Genomic DNA, 19,430 nt, shown 5'->3' with positions numbered 1-19,430 from the left:
TTCCATCATATGGATATATGACATTTTTTATACATCCATTACTTGGAATATGTGACAGACTGCTTCTACCTTTTGATAATCTCGCATAACAATGTTACGGACAATCCTGCAAGTGCTTTGGTTTCAAGTCTTTGGGGGCATATACCTAGAAGGGCTGGGGCTTCGGGTAACTGTTCGACTTTTTGAAAAACTCCAAGGTTTTACATTAACACCAGCTATGTATGAGAATTCTAATTTTTCCACATCCTTGTCAGCCTATTATCTTTTTATTTTTGTGGGTGTAAAGTGATACCTCATTTTTAAAATTTGCATTTCCTTAATGTCTCATAATGCTGATCATCTTTTCATGTGGTTATTGGCCATTTGTATATTTTTGGAAAATGTCTATTTAAGCCCTCCCTCCTTTTTTTGGAGGTACTGAGGACTGAACCCAGGACCTTCCCTTGTGCTATGCTAAGCACTCTATTTTTTGAGGCAGGGTATCATTAAGTTCCTAAACTGCCCAGGCTGAGCTCAAACCTATGAACCTCTTGCCTTAGCCTCTCAGAGGGCTAGGATTACAGGAGTGTGCCACCATGCCTAGCTTCTTTTCTCCATTTTAAAAGCTGGTCATTTTTCAGTTTATTATTGAGCTCTAACAGTTCTTCACCTAGGTATTAGACTATTGTAAGATGTATGATTTTAAAACATTCTCCAATTCTGAGGATTACCTTTTTATTTTCTTGATGGGAGTCCTTTGATGAAAAAGTTTGAATTTCGATGAAGTCTTATTTACTTTTTCTTTGAGTGCTTATGGTTAAATGTCATCTAAGAAACCTCTTGCTCAGTGGTGCCACACTTGCCTGACAAGCGCAATGTCCTGAGTTCAATCTCCAGTACTGAAGAAGAAAAAAAAAAAAAGAAATCTCCTGCCAAGAAACTATCCAATAGCATTAAAACTTACACTCATGTTTTCCTCTATGGGTTATAAGTGTTATCTTATATTTAGACTTTAGATCTATTTTGAGTTCATTTTTGTAGAAGGTATAAGGTGGGAGTAAAAACATTCTTTTGCACATGGACATCCAGTTATCTCAGCATCATTTCTTTAAAAACTGTTCTTTATCCATCAAAATGTCTTGGCACCTTTGCTAAAAATCCTATTCTTGGGGCTGGGGATTTAGCTCAGTGGTTTCGCCGCCTGCTGCGCAAGCACAAGGACCAGAGTTTGATCCCCAGTACCAAAAAAAAAAACCACAACAAAATCCTGTTCTTTAAAAGAAGAAAGCAAGCCAGCCAGCCTGTAAATGTATATGTTATGATTTTTCTGGATGGGAGTGGGTACTAAGAATTGATTCAGAGCCTGCACTTCCCCCCCCCCCCCCGGCTTTTTTTTTTTTTTTTTTGGTACCAGGGACCAAACTTGGGTCCTTGTGCTTGCAAAGCAGGCAGCAGCACCACTGAGCTAAACAATCCCCCGTTCCATTTTGACAGGGTCTCACTGAATTGCTAAATTGCCTAGGTGGGGCTCAAACTGGCAATCCTCCTGCCTCGGGCTCCCAGAGTACTAGGATTATAGGCTTGTGTCACCATGCCCACCTAGACTCTCAATTTTCATTGCTCTACATGATCTTATGCCAGCAACACATTGTTGACTATTGTAACTTTCTACTGTTTTTAAATGAGGACCTGTGAATCCTTCCAACTCTACAATTCTTTTTCTAAACTGTTTTGGCTATTCACTGAAATTTTAATAAGGACTAAAATAACCCTGTAGGTCATCCAATCCTGGAACACATATCTTTTTATTTAAGTTATTCTTAATTATTTTTTTCTTTTTTTTTGGTACCAGAGATCAAACGCGGGACCTTGCGCTTTCCAGGCAGGTGGCAGAACCACTGAGCTAAATCCCAGGCCCTATTCCTGTTTGGTTTGTTTTTTTGGGTACCAGGGATCGAACTCAGGACCTTGCGCTTGTGAGGGAGGCAGTTAGTAGCACCATTGAGCTAAATTCTCGGCCCTTAATTTTTTAAATAATGTCTAGTAATTCTGTGTATGCCCTGCACTTTTTTGTTAATTCCCAAGTAATCTTTTGTATTTGATGCTATTATAAGAGAAGCTGTTTTCTTAATATCCTTCTCAGGTAGGTCATCACAGTGTACAAAAATACAACTAATTTCTGTACATTAATCTTGTAAAAAATTTTTTCTGTACATTAATCTTTGTAAGCTAGCTGCACATAATTAGTTCTAATAGGATTTTATCCCCATCAAAGCAAAATAAATAACATAAGACCATGAAAAACATCAAATACTCCAGGCATGGTGGCATCCATCTGTAATCCCAGACCTCTGGAAAGCTGAGGCAGGAAGGTCACACCAAGTTCAAGCCCAACTTGGGCAACTTTACTAATTTGGGACACTATCTCAAATTTTAAAATTAAGCCAAATGTGGTAGCACAACCCTGTGATCCCAGCACTGGAAGGCTGAGGCAGGAGGCTCACTGCAAGTTCAATGCCAGCCTGGGCTACATAGTGGGTTGAAGGTCAGCCTGAACTACATAGCAAGACCCTGCTCAAAAAATTAAATAAACAGATAGATAGACAGACTGATTTATTCATTAATTAATTCATTCATTCTTGGTCATTACCCTATGTTAAAATGGAATATAAACCTAGGAGTCAAACAATTAAAAACAAATAAACAAGGCCAGGGATTTAGCTCAGTGGTACCACACCTGCCTCAAAAGCTCAAGGTCCAGAGTTTAGTCCTCGGTACCAAAAATAAATAAACAAACCTAGGAGTCAAGTTGCTGAACACAGACTACAGGTATCTTCAATAGTATTAGATGTTACTATTTTCCAAACTGATTGTCTGAGTTTGCATCATCACAGAGTACAAAGAGTTGTTGTTGCTCTATAGCTTCACTACCACTTGGTAATGCAATGTTTTTAATTTTTGTCAATCTTGTGGTTATGTAATTTTGAATTCCTCTGGTTACTAATGACTTTGAGTATCTTTTGTATTTCCTCTTCTGAGAAGTATTCACCCAGGTCTTTTGTTCATTTTTCTATCAAGCTGTCTGATTTTTTTCATTAATTTATAAAAGTTTTAATATATTTGTTTCTGACATCTTTGTTATATATATAGAGAGAGAGAGAGAGAAAGAGAGACTTCAAATATCTTCTACTTTGCAGTTTTTTTCTTTTAAAAAATTTTGCCTTGAATAGAAACTCATTTTAATGTAAAATTTATAAATAATTTTTTTTAAATCACCTTCAAACAAAAATTGAATAAGGCCTACAAGAGATCTTTTTCAGAAGTTATGAGTATTAAATTTAGTAAAGTACTGATTGGTTTTAGATATAAATTACTAGTAAGTTTTTCTCACAAAATGATAAACAGTACCTAGCATGTGTCAACATGTTCTTTCTAAAGTATTTTTTAAAAAATCAGGGGCTGGGGTCTTAGCTCAGTGGCACTGCACCTGCCTTGAAAGTACAAGGTCCTGAGTTCAATCCCCAATACTGAAAACAACAACAACAACAAAATCAGGGCTGGGAGTGTGTAGCTCAGCAGTAGAGCACTTGCTTAACCTAAGAGAGATCCTGGTCCAACCCCTAGCATGTGGACACACGTGGACATGGACACAGACACGGAAACGGACATACACACACCAGTTGTTTAAATGTTATCTTTTCAGAAAAGTTATACCATATGTCTCTAGTGAGGTTCACTCATAATGCTTTCTTTTTGTGCTCCCACTAGCCCCCTCTGTTCACTACACAAATGGTTACTGTGCCTCTAGTACAGGACTAAGCAGTTTACAATGGAAATGTCTGTTTCAATAACATCCTCCACTAGAGGATAAACTTCATATCATCTTTGTGCCCTAGTTATCAAATAATAACCAACTGTTAATTTACAAAAAATGAATTTTTTTTTGGTACCGGGAATCGAACTCGGGAACCTCGCACTTGTGAGGCAGGTGGCGGAACCACTGAGCTAAATCCTTGGCTACAAAAAATGAATTTAACTACGGATAGAATCTTAACCAAGCTGGAGAATTCCTAACTGCTACCTACTGGCACTGGAAACCTAAAAACTCCAAAATGTCTCAGGAATTATTGCCCCCAAATCTATATGGAGAGTTCACCACTAAGCCTTCATGTAGGCAGGCCTCTGCTTTCACTCTCTTTTTTTTTCTTCTTTGATACAAGGTCTCGCTCTGTAATTCAGGGGGCCCTGAACTCACTATGTAGCCCAGGCTGGCCACAAACTCATGGCAATCCTCCTGTCTCAGGCTCCCAAGAACGGGGATTACAGCACCACCTACCCAGAGGGGCTCTGGCTTTTTCCAAAGCACTAATGGTAACTTTTTTCAGTGCTAGGGACTGAACCTGGTGCCTGGTGCATGCTAAGCACAAACACCACACCTCTGATGGTAATTTCAAAACATTTTAGCCTTGAAAGCTTATTAGAAAGTTAAATACGTAAAATCATTATGAAAAAGTCCTGAATGAGAATGGAGCTAAGTGCGGGGAGGGGAGAAGAGAGAAGAAGCTGCTGTTGCTACTTTCAAGTGTGAGAATACCTGCAGCACTGCCTGCTTAAATTCCCTCCCCACCACATTTATATATCCAAGTCAACATCTGCCCGCTAGGACAATGGGCTTGAAGGCGAACCGGCAAAGGTTAGGAAAGAACAGTTTAGAGGCTCACTGTCTAAGGTATCTATTAACCACATGCAGCTACCGAGTGCTTGAAATGTGGCTGCTTCAAGCTGAGAAGCAATATGTGTATAAAATGCACATCAGATTTCTAGACTTAGTATGAAAGCAAGAATATCAACTATCTCATTAATCATTTGTATGATTATGTGTTGAAATACTTTCCTTATATTTAATTTTAATATATACTATTTAAATTAATATTAATTATTCCTTTTTATTTTTTAGTGTGGCTCCTCAAAAATTTTAAATTACAAGGCCAGGGATTTAGACCAGTGGCACCACACCTGACTCGCAACCGCAAGGTCCTGAGTTCAATCCCCAGTACTAGAAAAAAAAATTTAAATTACATATATGGCTCACATTTGTAGCTTTTATTTCTGCTGGATAATGCTAATGCTGATCTAGAGAATTAAAATCAAGAAAAGAAAATGAGCATATTTCAGATTTATATCCCTTAGAAATGATATTATACTGCTGGAACTCACAGGAAAAGACTTAACATGAAATAGCTTTACCACAGAACACACAAGATACACGCCTGCTCAAGAAAATTATTTCCTCTTTTATGTGCTCTTCTTTCTAATGTTCTTTTACAGATCCATTCTGCACCACTGCACCTTGCACACCTACAAACTGCACAGGTGTGGGCTTGTATTTAGATTCAATCTGGCCACAGGAGGCAGTGAGAGAAGACCAGAGGCTAGGAGCAGGGGAACAGGAGACTCTTCATCAGGTATATGCACTGCTGGCCACTAACAGGTAGGCTTTATTTATTTAGGACAAGGTGAGTAACAAGTAGGAACTCCAAAGGTGTGGATCCTATAGGCAGACACAGGTAAGACTGAGAACTCTGAATTCCCAAATCCCCCTGAATGTTCCTTGCCTGCAGATGAATCATCTCTGATCACCCTTTGCCTGTGTAAAACTATTATGGTTACTGCAATTAGAGCAGGTGCCTCAAAAGGAAATACTAATTCTTGTCAGCCACATGAGAATCAGGTCCCAGTACAGTGCCCAGAAATGAGAGACCAGCTCTAGGAGGAAACAACCTCCACACTCTAGCAGTATGAAGAGCAAGAGTATGTTCTAAAGGTAAACAACTAAAAACAACAAAAATAAAAATATAAAGGTAAATGACTAAGGGAGATGGAACATTAGGCTTAATCTGACCAAATATATTATTATGAGTAGGTTCACTTCATGTTCTCTTGCTGGACAGGGCCAGACAGCAAGTAATTTTGGCTTTGTGGGCCACACATACAATCTTTCACATATTCTTTTTCATCTGTCTTCTGTTTTGAGACAGACTCTCCCAGTGAGAGTCTGGACTGGCCTTGAACTCACAATCTTCCTGCCTCAGCTTCCCCAGTTCTAGAATATAGGTGTCTGCCACCACAACTGGCTTGTTTTTTTACAACCCTCAAAAAATATATGAAAACTATCTTTAGCTCAAGGGGTGGGCCAGTAGGAGCTGGGAAAAGAACTGGTCAAATTTGGCCCAATAGGGCTGGGGATTTAGCTCAGTGGTTTCGCCACCTGCTGCACAAGCGCAAGGACCCAAGTTCGATCCCCGGTACCAAAAAAAAAAAAATTGGCCCAATGCACAAAGTTTACCAATTCCCAATCTAGAGTATTTAGGAATTGTATTACATAGTTGGCTAGGTTGATTAACTAAAACTTAGGCTCAAAACAGCCTAGCCAATGAGGTTAAAATGTGTACACTCAGGGCCAGGGATTTAGCTCAGTGGTACCGCACCTGCCTTGCAAGCGCAGGGACCCGAGTTCAATCCCCGGTACCAAAAAAAAAAGGCAGAGGAAAGGAGATTGCTAGACTGAGTCTACTACATCCACCCTGCTCAGCCAAACCCCTACCTCATACTCCTGGGCAGGTCTGCAGGCATCATAATAGTTCTGATAATCAGATACTGAGTACTACTACTGATCACTCAGGTTTCCTCATGCCACTATACCAGAGACAGAGAAGGCTTTAGAAGGAAGTGATTACTGAGTTACTGCTACAAAATGAGAGCGAGAACTATGTGTGAAATCCAGGAGATTAACTCCAGCACCTCTTAAAAAAACCTTGTCTAGAAGATTGCTTAACGGACAATAAACACAAGACCACCCATGAAGTTAAAAAGTAACACACAGAGTGCAGACTGGTGCAACCACTGTGGAAATCAGCATGCAGATTCCTCAAAAAACTAGGACTGGAAGTCCCATTTGACCCAGCTATTCCTCTGCTGGGTATCTTCCCAAAAGAATTAAAAGTATCATACCACAGAGATATATCCACACCCATGTTTATAGCGGCACAGTCTGTAATAGCTAAAGCTTGGAAACAGCCCATCACATCAACTGGAAACTGGATAAAGAAGATGCGGTTTTTATAAAATGGAGTACTACTCAGCCATAAAGAACGAGAAACTAGAGACATTTATAGCTAAATGGATGCATACTGAGGGCACTCTTAAGTGAAAAAAAATAGGACACACGTGTAAATACCGAATAGTTTGTCTGGTGTGAGAAACTAAAAGTATAAATAAGGATAAAAATGTATAATTGATAATGTGAAATAGGAAGAAAAGGTCTAAAGGGGTAGGGGAAGTGTGAGGGGTAGGGGAAAGGAAAGAAGGGAAAGGAAAAAATATGAGAAAAGGAAAACATGGAAACAAAGTCTTTGTAAATAGGGAGGAGTGGAGGGGTTGAAGGGAGGGCAGGGGAACGGGGAAAAAATAAGAACCAAGATACATCATGTAAAGGTACAACTTCCCAATGATGAATGTAACTGTACTGTATAGCTAAAATGGCTGGGGATTTAGCTCAGTGGTTATGCCGCCCCACCTTGCAAGCGTAAGGACCCAAGTTCGATCCCCAGTACCAAAACAAACAAACAAACAAATTTGTGTATACCTAAAATGTACCAATAAACTTAATAATTAAAAAAAAAGTAACACACAGAGGGCTGGGGATTTGCCTCAGTGGTACCTGCACCTGCCTCACAAGCCCAAGGTCCTGAGTTTGATCGCTGGTACCAAAAAAAAAAAAAAGTAACACACAGGCTGGGGTATAGCTCAATGCTAAGAGCACATGCCTAGTATGCATGAAGCCCTCAGTACCATGTACAAAGAAATAATAATAGAAACTAAAATACATGATATATAATATATAAAATATATTCAATATTTATATATTTCACAGAGAGAGCAACAAATTTCCAATACTATGGAAGGCTATGGCAGGAGGACTGCAAGTCCAAGCCCAGCCTGAGCAACTCAGAGACTGCTTCAAAATAAAAAATACAAAAGGGCTGGGGACATAGCTCAGTGTGAAAGCCCTGGCCTTAATACTGAGGAGAATGGGGTGCCAGGAGATAAGTCCTCCTCCAGCCTAGTATTGACACAAACCAATATGAAACAGGTAAATGAGCAAGTAATACTGATATAGTATAAATTATAAAAGAGGATCATAGCTAGCTCCTCTTCTTCCCTCCTTCTTTATGTATGAATGCAAAGGAGTTAACTAATGTTTTAAATTGATGAGACTAGGACTGACTTGATATCATTCCCCAATGATATGATGTTTAATACAAACTAAGAGAAGGCCCAGGGATGTAGTGCAAGGTCCTGAGTTTGATCCCTGGTACCAGAAAAAAAAAAAATACAAACTAAGAAAAAATAAACATACAACAAACAATAAAATATAAAAGGACAGATTTAACCTCAAATATTCATAGCAGAAATATGTTAATGGATTAAATCCTCTAGATAAACCAAAATTGTAAAACATACTTAGAACATACGAATACAAAAAGGTTTCAAGGAAAAAGATGAAAGAAACCTTGTAACACTACAATGAGCCTGGCATAGCCAGGAAGATTCCAAGTTCGAGGCCAGCCTGGTGGAACAAGCCTGTAATCCCAGCACTCAGCCTGAGCTATGTAGTGAAACTCTGTCTGGAAAGAAAGAGAAAGGAGAGGGGGGGAGAGAGGGAGAGAGAGAGAGAGAGAGAGAGAGAGAGAAAGAGAGAGAGAGAGAGAGAGAGAGGGAAAGAGGGAGCGAGCGCACACTACCTCTTCAATTCCATAAAACACACAAATTCAAAAGCCAACTAACCCATGCTTACTTCAGCAGCACATATACAAAAGCCAACTAACCAACTGGGAAAGTTCTCAGCAATACTTAAACACAGCACAAAGCAAAAACTAAAAAGTCTACCAGGCATGGTGGTGCACACCTGTAATCTCAGCACTGAGGAGGCTGAGGGAAGAGGACTGCTGGGAGTTCTAGGGCCAGCCTGGGCTACAGAGTGAGTTTAAGGTCAGTCTGCACTATGAGACCCTGTCTCCAAAAACAAAGAGACTAAAAATAAGAACCAAGATATACTATGTAAAGGTACAAACTTCCAATGATGAATGTCATTATATTGTATTCCTAAAATGTGCCAATAAAATAAAAAAGTAAAAAATTTAAATTTAAAAAAGACTAAAAGGTTTACCAAGAGCATTAGACATCTCACATTTAAGGCCTTCAATCTGTACATATCCACTCCTACCAGCCAAATGCAAGGTCCTCTTATCAAATGATCTTTTCTTTTATTACCTTCCAATTCTCCACATGCTGATCTCTCCCTTTTTTTTTTGAGCCAAGGTCTCACTATGTAGTTCAAATAGGCCTTGAACTCACTGCATAGCCCAGGCCAGCTTCAAACTTGCAGCATTCCTCCTGCCTCAGCCTCCCAAGTGCTGGGATTAAAGGCGTGCACCTCCACACTCAGCTCACTCTTACTTTCCACTGGGCCCACATGAACTCTTTTCCTAGGAAAATAAGCTTCCTATTTTAATCTCTTCACTAAAGCAAATTCTACTTCCTACCTTTAATTTAAAAGTGGCAGCCAGGGCCGGGGATTTAGCTCAGTGGTTTTGTCGCCTGCTGTGCAAGCACAAGGACCCCAGTTCGATCTTCCCTACCAAAAAAAAAAATAAACAAACAACTAAATAAAAGTGGCAGCCAAGCCTGGTGGTGCATATCTATAATCCCAGGTATGTAATCTCTCAGGCTCAGGTAGAAAGACCAAAAATTCAAGCCCATCCTGGCCAACTTAGTTATTCAGCAAGACTATCTCAGAATAAAAAAAAAAAATTTACAGGTCTGGGGATGTGGCTAAGTGCAAGGGCCCGGGGTTCAAGCCCCAGAACCACAAATGAATAAATCTAAAAACTGGCTGTCTTTAAACCATTCCCTTTGCTCTAAAGCTCTTCGGTAGTAGGACAAACAGTGGTCTCTAAAAATCTCTCTGAATTCTGAACCCCAGAAGCTGTGAACGTGATTTTATTCAGAAAAACAGGTCTTTGTGCACAAAATTAAGGCTCTTCAGATGAGATCATTCAGATTATCCAAGAGGGCCCTAAATCTAACAAGCATCCTTGTAAGAGACACACAAAAGGAGATCAAAGAAATGTAAAAATGAAGGCAAAGATCAGAATAATGTGCTAACAGGCCCAGGAACGCCAAGCAGCCACCAGAAGACAGAAAAGAAAGAATTCTTTTTTTTTTTTTTTTTTTTTGCAGTGTTGGGGGTTGAATCCAGGACCTTGCACCTGCTACCCAAGGGCTCTACCACTCACTGAGCCACACCCAGCCCTACAATTCGCCTCTTGAGCCTTTGAAAGGAGTGGGCCCTTGATCTGAGACTTCAGACTCCCCAAATTGTGAAAGAATACTTTTTTTTAAATTATCAAGTTTCTGCTCAATTGTTACACCAGGGGCCAGGGATCTAACTCAGTGGTTCTGCCACCTGCCTTGCAAGTACAAGGTCCCAAGTTCAATTCCCTGTACCAAAAAAAAAAAAAAAAATCAATTGTTACAGCAGACACAAGAAACAAACACATCTCCTAAGGAAACTTTCACCTCAAGACTCCTATAGTTTTTCCCACCATGGTAATTTTTTGTCTTATTCAAAATTACTTCCACTATTCTTTTAAGGTTTATGCCATTCTGTTTTTATTATTTCTGGAGCCCTGGGGATTGAATCCAGGGCCTTCACTGTATATTCATGCTGCTCCCTCCCACCCCCACCCCCTTTTTGGTATGGGGATCAAACTCAGGACCTCATGCTTTCAAGGCAGGTGCTGTGCTGCTAAACTAAATCCCCAGCCCTCCCCTACCCCTTTTTTTGAGAGGAAGTCTCACTAAATCACTAAATTGCCCGCATTGGGCCTGAACTTGCCATCCTGCCTCAGCCTCCCAGAGTGGTGGGACTGATTACAGGTATACCTCACCTCACCCAGCATATTCCTTTATACCTTCTTCACTATTATAATCCTAGTGAGTACAAACTTTTCAATTATAGTTTTCTTCTTCGACCTACTGCCATCATTGCTGGCTACAAGGTTCACATGGATGACCACAGGTCTTTAATAGCTGGGCAAGAAAATGCACACTTGTAATCCTAGCACTTACGTGGGTGAGGCAGGAGATTTCTAAGTTTGAGGGCAGCCTCAATTACATAGCAAGACCTTTTCTCCAAAAAACTGAAGAAAAAAAAAAAAAAAACCTCCTTAATTCCAATAACCTACCATTCTTACTCCATCTCAACCAAACTTTTTGATACATCCTATAAACCAAAAAAAAAAAAAAAAAAGCCTCAGGCAGTTAATTAATAGTCATATACAAAACCTTCTGACCCAGCTATGCTCCCCCCAGCTAACTAGACAGATCAACGGTAGGATCCTGACCCCAAAGCATCCAACAAACAGTCACTATAATGCAGGGCCTTCCTATGTCATGACACCACTACTAACCTTTTAAAGAAAGTGCCTGTTCCACAGGCAGCCATCCTGTGCAGAGGATGTTGAGCGGGACTGTCTCCACCCCCAGATGCCACCAGTTCTGATAATCAAAAATTCTGCCAGACGTGAAGCCACATTCCTATAATCCTAGGACTCTGGGAGGCTGAGGCAGGAAGATCACAAATTCAAACCCAGCCTGGACAACTTAGCAAGACCCTGATTCAAAAAGAAAACGAGCTGGGGATATAGCTCAATGATAAGTTCAATCTCCAATAGAGCAAAACAAAACAAAAAAATACACACCTTCAGACACTGCCAAACTTCCTATAAGAGGCAAAGTCATCCAAGCTTGAGACCTACTGCTGTAAGGGCTGACAGATTAGTAATTACAGTACAACTGCTACTAGAGGAAGAAAAACAAGGTAAGGCAACTGCTAGAGTTGTACTATTCTCAGCAACCTTGTGAGTCTTGAACAACATTCAGATTTCTGTAAGGCCTGGTGTGTTTCTGGAGGTTCCTGTACTCTTCTTTTACAAGATCTAGCTCTAAGAACACTTTTTCTTACTTCTCTGCATTCTTCCATGAAACTCCCATTATCTAAGGTAATCCAAGTATTTCTTAAACTCAAAAGTGCCTAACAATCAGGCGCAGGGGGGGTATGCTTGTGGTGCTAGCTACTGAGGTTGGGGAAGAAGGCTGGGGAGGGGGCTACATAAGCAAAAACATCCAAAAAGTAAGATACCAAAGTGGAATTCTGACAGCCATTAGAACACCAGGTATGGCCTGGGGATTTAGCTCAGTGGTTCCACCGCCTGTCTTGAAAGCAGAAGGTCCCAGGTTTGATCCCCCCCCCCCCCGCAAAAAAAGAAGAGCGGGTACATAAAGTACATAAATATAATTCTATAAGGCAGATATAAATCAATGTGTCATATATAGGTGTACATAGCATAAAGAAAATATACTAGGCTCCTGATGGCAGTTGCCTATAATCCCAGCACTGGAGACTGAGTCAGCAGATTCTCAAGTTCAAGGCCAACCTATACTATGTAGAGACCTGTCTTCAAAAAAAATGACAAAAGAAGATACACTGGGCTAGGGATGTCACTCAGTATAAAGTGTTTGCCTAGCATATGCAATGTGCACAATCCTGGGTTCAAATCCCAGCATCCAAAAAAAAAAAAAAAAACCCTGGAAAAAACACACACCAGTGATTAGTTCTGGCAGGTAAAAGATATAGTGTACACAAAGAATGAATACCTCCACATTTTACTTTCTGTATTTCTTTTTTTGTTTTGTTTTGTTTTGTTGGTACCACGGATCAAACTTGAGACCTTATGCTTGTGAAGCAGGTGGTGGAACCACTGAGCTAAATCCCCAGCCCTACTTTTTGTATTTCTATACTGTTCGGACATATCACATCAAAAACTAATATACTTGGGGGCTGGGGATTTAGCCCAGTGGTTCCGTCGCCTGCCTTGCAAGCGCAAGGACCCAAGCTCGATCCCTGGTACCAAAAAAAAAACTAATATACTTGTATACTTGGTTGTGGAACAAGAGTATATATATTTATGTACTGTTTGTATCTACATAAAACACATGACAGTTCAAAGTGAATCTGCATGTGTCTACCAAACTTGTACACAAATGTTCACAGCCTTCCTAACAGCCAAAATAGAAACAAAATAAATGTCAATTAACTGATGAACAAAATGTGATATGCACAAGGCCCTGGGTTCAATTCCCAATAGTACAAAAACAAACAAAAAACAAAACAAACCAATGAACTGTAATAGTGTACAAAAAATATATAAAAAGGCTTCAGATTCCACTAACTTATTTTTTTGGTACGGGGGATCAAACTCAGGTCCTTGTGCTTGCAGGGCAGGCAGCGGCACTACTGAACTAAATCCCCTGCCCTCCACTAACTTTTAAGATATCACCATTTGTTTTGTTGAACTTTTTAGGTATAATATTGAGCAAAAAGAATGTTATAGAAGAACACATAACATCCCATCTTTGACTTAAAAAATGCATCATAAGCCAGGGATTTAGCTTAGTGATCCCGCTGCCTACCTTGCAAGTGCAATGTTCCGAGTTCCATGCCCCATACCAAAAAAAAAAAAAAAAAAAAAAAAAGAATCACAATACTTTTTCATCTAGAAATAGGATATAGTCAAGTATAAAAAATAGCTGAGAATTATAAACACTGAATTCAGGGTAGTGATTACAGCTGGCTGAAGGGAAAGTGCTCAAAGAGTAGTCACAGGGCTATCCGTATTGTGTTGAACTTGAAAAGTACATTCTAACATTTTGAAGGAAAGGTAATTTAATTGGTAATAATTTTTGCTTATTAACAAAGGTACTGGGGCCGGGGGTTTAGCTCAGTGGTTCCGCTGCCTGCCTCGCAAGCTCAAGGTCCTGAGTTTGATTCCCATACCAAAAAGAAATAATAAATAAAATAAATAAATAAACTACGTGGTTTCTGGGTAGTGCTGTTAACACTGCTAGGAGATCTGACTGTTATTCAAATTCTCAAGTGAATTGAATATTAAATTGCTAAAGATTTTGTTATATACCTAAAATGTATTAATAAAAGAATTTTTTAAAAAATTGCTAGATTTTTCTTATTTAATCCATAGCATACTTTTTAATAATTTGTTGTAAAGAAATCTGCTGACCCACTAAATAAAATAACAAGTTTGCCAATATAAGGCGAGTCTCTAAATGAGTTCTGTAGCCTGACCTGGGTACCAGCTCTACCAGGTGCACCCTGACTCCCCACTTGCTTTATCCATGGGTGTCTCCATTCTGGGTCATCAGTGAACTCCCAACTTCCCACTTCCCTCTTATCAGGACCAACACCTTCCCTTTAGGAAAAATTTCATTCTTGCCCTCAGGGTGGAATATCTTTTTTTAGTTTTAGTTAATAATATTTAGTTTTACTGAACACCAGTTTACTGAGAACATTATAAGAATTTTATAGGGGCCGGGGATTTAGCTCAGTGGTTTCACCACCTGCTTCTCAAGCACAAGGACCTGAGTTCGATCCCCGGTACCCCAAAAAAAAGAATTTTATGATTTAATTTCCTATCAAGATGACTGAATTTGATCTTTTTTTTTTTTTTTTTGGTACCAGGGATCAAATTCAGGACCTTGCGCTTGCAAGGCAGGCAGTGGCACCGCTGAGCTAAATCCCTCACCCCTCTCCTCTTTTTTTTTCCAGGGGCAGTGTCTCTCTATGTAGTTCAGGCTGGCCTTGAACTCACTATATAGCCCAGGCTGGTCTCAAATTTGTGGCAGTCTGCCTCCCTCAGCCTCCCAAGTGCTGAGATCACAAGCATGTACCACCAAGCCTGACTAAATTGTGATCATTCTTTGGAGTTGTGTTCCTGCTTCTCAGGATAAACTTGACTTAGTCATAGTGTTTATTGTTGAACAAAGAATTACCACAGTTATCTGAAAAAGCTGTTAAAATATCCCCTCCTGGGACAGGGATTTAGCTCAGTGGTTTCACCGCCTGCTGCCCAAGCACATGGTCCTGAGTTCAATCCCTGGTACAAAAAAAAAAAAAAAAAGAAAATATCCCCTCTCAAAAATACTGCCACAAAGCTGGATTTTCCTCATACACTTCAACCACGACACATAGCAACAGACTGAATACAGCAGCTTGATCGAAGAACCCAGTTGTCATCTATTAAGCCAAACATTAAGGAGATTTACAAAAATGTAATACAGCTGCCATTTTCACTAAATTTTGTTTGGAATATATTATAATTTAAGCAAGTTACATTAACCTGTAGTTAGAATATGCATTTTAAATACATTAATATTCATAATTTCTAACAGTAACTATCAACACATATATCCAACCTAAACAAAAGCTGTTTGAGGTCCTACGTAATTTTTAAAAGTTAAAAGGGATCTTGAGGGGGCTGGAGATATAATTCAGTGGCAGAACGCTTGCCTATCATGTGTGAGACCCTGCATTCAATACCCAGTACCTTAAGGAAAAAAAAAGGATCCAAAAAAAAAATTGTTATTTAAAAAAAAATTTGGTTCAGGGATTTAGCTCAGGGGTTCTGCCACCCTGCCTTGCAAGCACAAGGTCCTGAGTTCAATCTCTGGTACCAAAAAAAATAAATAAACAATACTTTTTTTCTCCTTTGGTACTGGGAATCGAACTGAGGACCTTGAGCTTGCCAAACAGTTGCACGGCACTGCTGAGCTACAAACCCAGCCCTAAAGCAATACTTGATTATCTTATTTTCATTTACTTTCTCAGTTTTTACCTAAAGAGGATACAAATCTTGCTTTCTATTTTTTTTTTTTGCTTTCTTTAAATGTAGAATACAATCAAGTATAAAGTTCTCCGACTCCATCCAAAAAGAGAAAAGACAGCAAACTGTATGTACATTTTGCCCTACGATAAATCTGTAATACTGAGCTTTTGTAGAAATAGAGCCAAAAATTTTCACTGAATCACACACAGAAAAATATGAAAATCTGGGTTTTAGAAGAGTTAAGAATCACTGAGTTGGGCCAAGGATTTAGCTCAGTGGTTCTTCACCTGCCTTACAAGTGCAAGGTCCCCAGTTTGATCCCCAGTAGGAAAAAAAAAAAAAGAATCACTGAGTCAATTATTACCTAGGGTAACAATTTTACTGGAATTGGTTTTTATCATCCAAACATATCACCTTCAGTAGAGAGTATCCAAAGAACTCTATGTAGGATATAAATCTGCTCATAAAAGGCAAGAAAATATTTAACTACTAGAAAAACAATCCATTATTTTTAATCATGCAACCCTAGTCACCTTAATTATTAGAATAAATCCAATCAGCTCTGTATTTTAATGAATTACCAAGCCAAAAAGGGCCATCCAGCAAAGCATGTTAATGGCATTCATTAATTAGACCCCTTTTTTAGTTCTTCTGTTAAGCATAATTCATCAATTTAAATGCCACCACAAAACCTTGTATGGAGCAGATGTTTAAAAAAAAATACTTGTTCACTACAGAATTATATTAGATGAGGCAAGGCAACATGACAGCATACCTTCCTCAAAAAGAAATGACTGAGGGCTGGGGATTTAGTTCAGTGGTTTTGCCGCCTGCTGCGCAAGCGCAAGGACCCGAGTTCGATCCCCGGTACCAAAAATAAAACAAAAGAAATGATTGAGAAGGGGAGAAGCTAGTAAGAGGACAAATGCTGTTCAAAAATTAACACTTGATCTAAGGCATATTCTGCTTAAGAGGAGGAAATGGCTCTATTACAGTCCTAGTTTTCTCCTTTCCTCATGCTGTAGGTCTGAATTTGCAGTTGCCAAGTTATTATTTTTTTAAACCAGGGATCCAAGGCAAACTTTTACACTAAGCTACCTCCCCAAGACCTTTTTTATTTTGAGGGGAGAGGGGGGCTGGAACAAGGCCTCAATCTATAGTTTAGGGGGGCCTCGAACTCCCAAAGATCCTCCTGGCTCAACCTCCTGAGTGCTAGGATTACAGACTCGCGCCACCAAGCCGGGCTTTATTTTTTTATCTTGAGACAAGGCCTTACCAGGTCGCTCCGGCTGGATGCAAACTTGTGATCCTCCTGCCTCAGCCTTCTGAGTCCTGGATTGCAAGCAAGAGATCACCGTGCCAGGCCCAAATTCAACACTTTTAAACACTTCTCATCCTACTCTCCTGTCTAATCTCATCAGTATCTAAATCGTTTCATGTTTTCAAATTATTCAAATTGAAAATGTTCCTTAGCGCTGGACCCCTATGCAAAGCAGAATATAAATTGATCACAAAAACTGAATATAGTGCAGTTCACAGCAACCTCGATATTTACAACTAAAATCTATGGTTTATTCAGTTTGTCTGGTATTTTTTCCTCTTGGTACTGAGGAGGATTGAATCCAGACTCCCGCGCCTGGTAAACTGACACTCTACCACTAGCTACCCCTAGCCTCTACCTAGTTTTTGGGGTTTGTTTTTTTTTTAAATCATGTTTGGATGGGGTAAATCCCACCCACTCTATTATACCACTTAATAGTATTTTTTTCTCAGCAAATACTGTTTTTGAAGATATCGTTTTGTAACTTTTTGTTTCGTTTTGTTTTTTATGACAGTGCCTCACTATTAAATTCTGGCTAGCCTCGAACTCGCGGCGATCCTCTTGCCTCAGCCTCTCCATGGAACACTATTTAGACTCTGTATACCGAAACTACTTCCTGCCAAGCCAACTTCATTTCAGATAAAACTACAGTACTTGGATCTCAACGCTTTAACTAATTCCTCTGCGGCCGCCAAACTCCCAACACCTGAAAAATTCTGTCCAAGCCACGTTTTTGCAACAAATCTTTCAGAGCCGGGGTGCGGGGTGTGCTCGCATTTTGGGATTCGCTATCTTCTGCTGCCAATGGCAAAACAAGCCCCCTTTATGGGATGATCTCGTGAACGGCGATACTACCTCGAGGACCCGGTGCCCTCTGCCCGCGCCGCCCCATTGCCGTGAACTTCACTCCTGCCCTCGCGGCGCACACTGCACTCGGGCCCCCAGGCCCGGCCCCCACCCCGACGCCCCGTGACCTTGGGGCCGCTCCGGCTGCGGACCGCGATGCCCACGTCCGCGCAGCGGTGCGCAAAGGCCTCGGGCCGGGCGGGCTCGGGTGACGTGGGGCGGGCGAGGCCAGGGCCACCTGACGGCCCCGCAGTCGCCGTGGGCTCCAGCGCCAACCTGGGCGCGGCCCCGCGTTCGCCCCGACGCCCGCAAGCGGCGGCAGGTGAAGAGCCACGGGGCAGGTTACCTCAGGCGCCGTTGTCGCCGACCTCCCACCGTCCTCCCGGGGGCGCGACCCGAGCCGGAGACGCGCGCCAGGACACGCGACACCGAGGTATAACAGGAGAGGAGCAGCCGTCGGTCCCGCGGAGGTTCTGGGAAAGGCGCAAGACGCTCCCGCGGGGACCGTGAGGGACGCACGCTCCTCTGCTCAGCCCGGCCGCGGGTCCGACTGCAGCCAGCAGCTGTCTCACATCCGGGTCTCGCCAGCGCTCAGCTGCTCTGGCCGCGGCCCCGCCCCCCAGGGGCGCACAGGCCAAACTTCCGGCGACGGCGGCAATTCCCCGCCCTTCAGATGGGCGGTCCCTACGCCCGCTGCGCGCGCCTGCGCACCGGCTCCTCCAGCCTCCTCGCTCTCTGAGTCGTGCAGATTCTCACCCCGGTCTGGAAGGCAGGGGTACTGGAAAAGGCGAGGCCGCGTCCGTCCTCGGCGCAGGCGTGATGGGAGACTTTGCGTGCGCGCCGCCTTGGGAGGGCACTGGGCGAGGTGGCGGTGGGGACTCCTGGTGGCGACCGCTGGTCCTCCGGGGGTCATCGGAACTAAAACCACCCAGGGTCCCAGCTTCCGGGGTGGTTTGTCTTGGAAACCCATGGTAACGATTCCCCGTGGCTTTCGTGAACTTGTATCTCCAGTGTCTAGACCAAGAGCCTTTGATCTTCCAATGTAAAAGAGCTGGGCGTGGTGGCACATGCCTGTAATAGTCCTCTGGGAGGCTGAGGCAGAAGGATCTCCATGAATTCGAGGCCAGCCTGGGCTACGTAGCGAGCCTGTCTCAACAAAAATCAAAAACAAAATAAAGCTTTTCACCCCAGTAAGAGAAAACCCACCAGTTATCTGACATGTTAATTATGAAGGCAAACGTAGATCAGATTCCCTGGTAAATAACCAGTTTTAACCAGTTCTCTTTTACTACTTGTCCCAACCTCTTATTTTCTCCTTGTTTTGGTTTTTGGTTTTTGTGGGGGGTTTTGTTTGTTTTGTTTCCCATACTGGGGAGTAAACCCAGGACCTTCACACTGAGCTTCATCCCCAGCCCTTTTTTAAAATTTTTTTTTAAATTTTGAGACAGCATTTTGCTAAAGTGCCCAGGCTGCACTCAAAC

At 41.4% G+C, this 19,430-nt stretch overlaps 1 protein-coding gene across 10 annotated transcripts in view; it reads right to left on the bottom strand.

Annotated features, from left to right (window-relative positions):
• Esco1 (establishment of sister chromatid cohesion N-acetyltransferase 1) overlaps positions 1–18,565 on the bottom strand; it is a 66,000-nt gene extending 47,435 nt beyond the window's left edge. For 6 of the 10 annotated variants that reach the window (XR_015442407.1, XR_015442416.1, XR_015442410.1 and 3 more), the window contains exon 1: positions 18,296–18,565. The gene's annotated coding sequence lies outside the window, so the exon portion shown is untranslated. Of the gene's footprint in view, positions 1–710; positions 879–18,295 lie in introns of all 10 variants that reach the window. The other 4 variants (XM_087189787.1, XM_013075291.3, XM_087189789.1 and 1 more) reach the window with 3 other exon arrangements.
• Between the last annotated feature and the right edge of the window lie 865 nt (positions 18,566–19,430).

The sequence above is a fragment of the Heterocephalus glaber genome, unplaced genomic scaffold, assembly GCF_053883595.1.
Source record: "Heterocephalus glaber isolate CG9 unplaced genomic scaffold, H.glaber_assembly_v1.0 deba00000331, whole genome shotgun sequence".
Taxonomy (NCBI): Eukaryota; Metazoa; Chordata; class Mammalia; order Rodentia; family Bathyergidae; genus Heterocephalus; species Heterocephalus glaber.
This window is presented reverse-complemented; position numbering and strand designations above follow the sequence as displayed.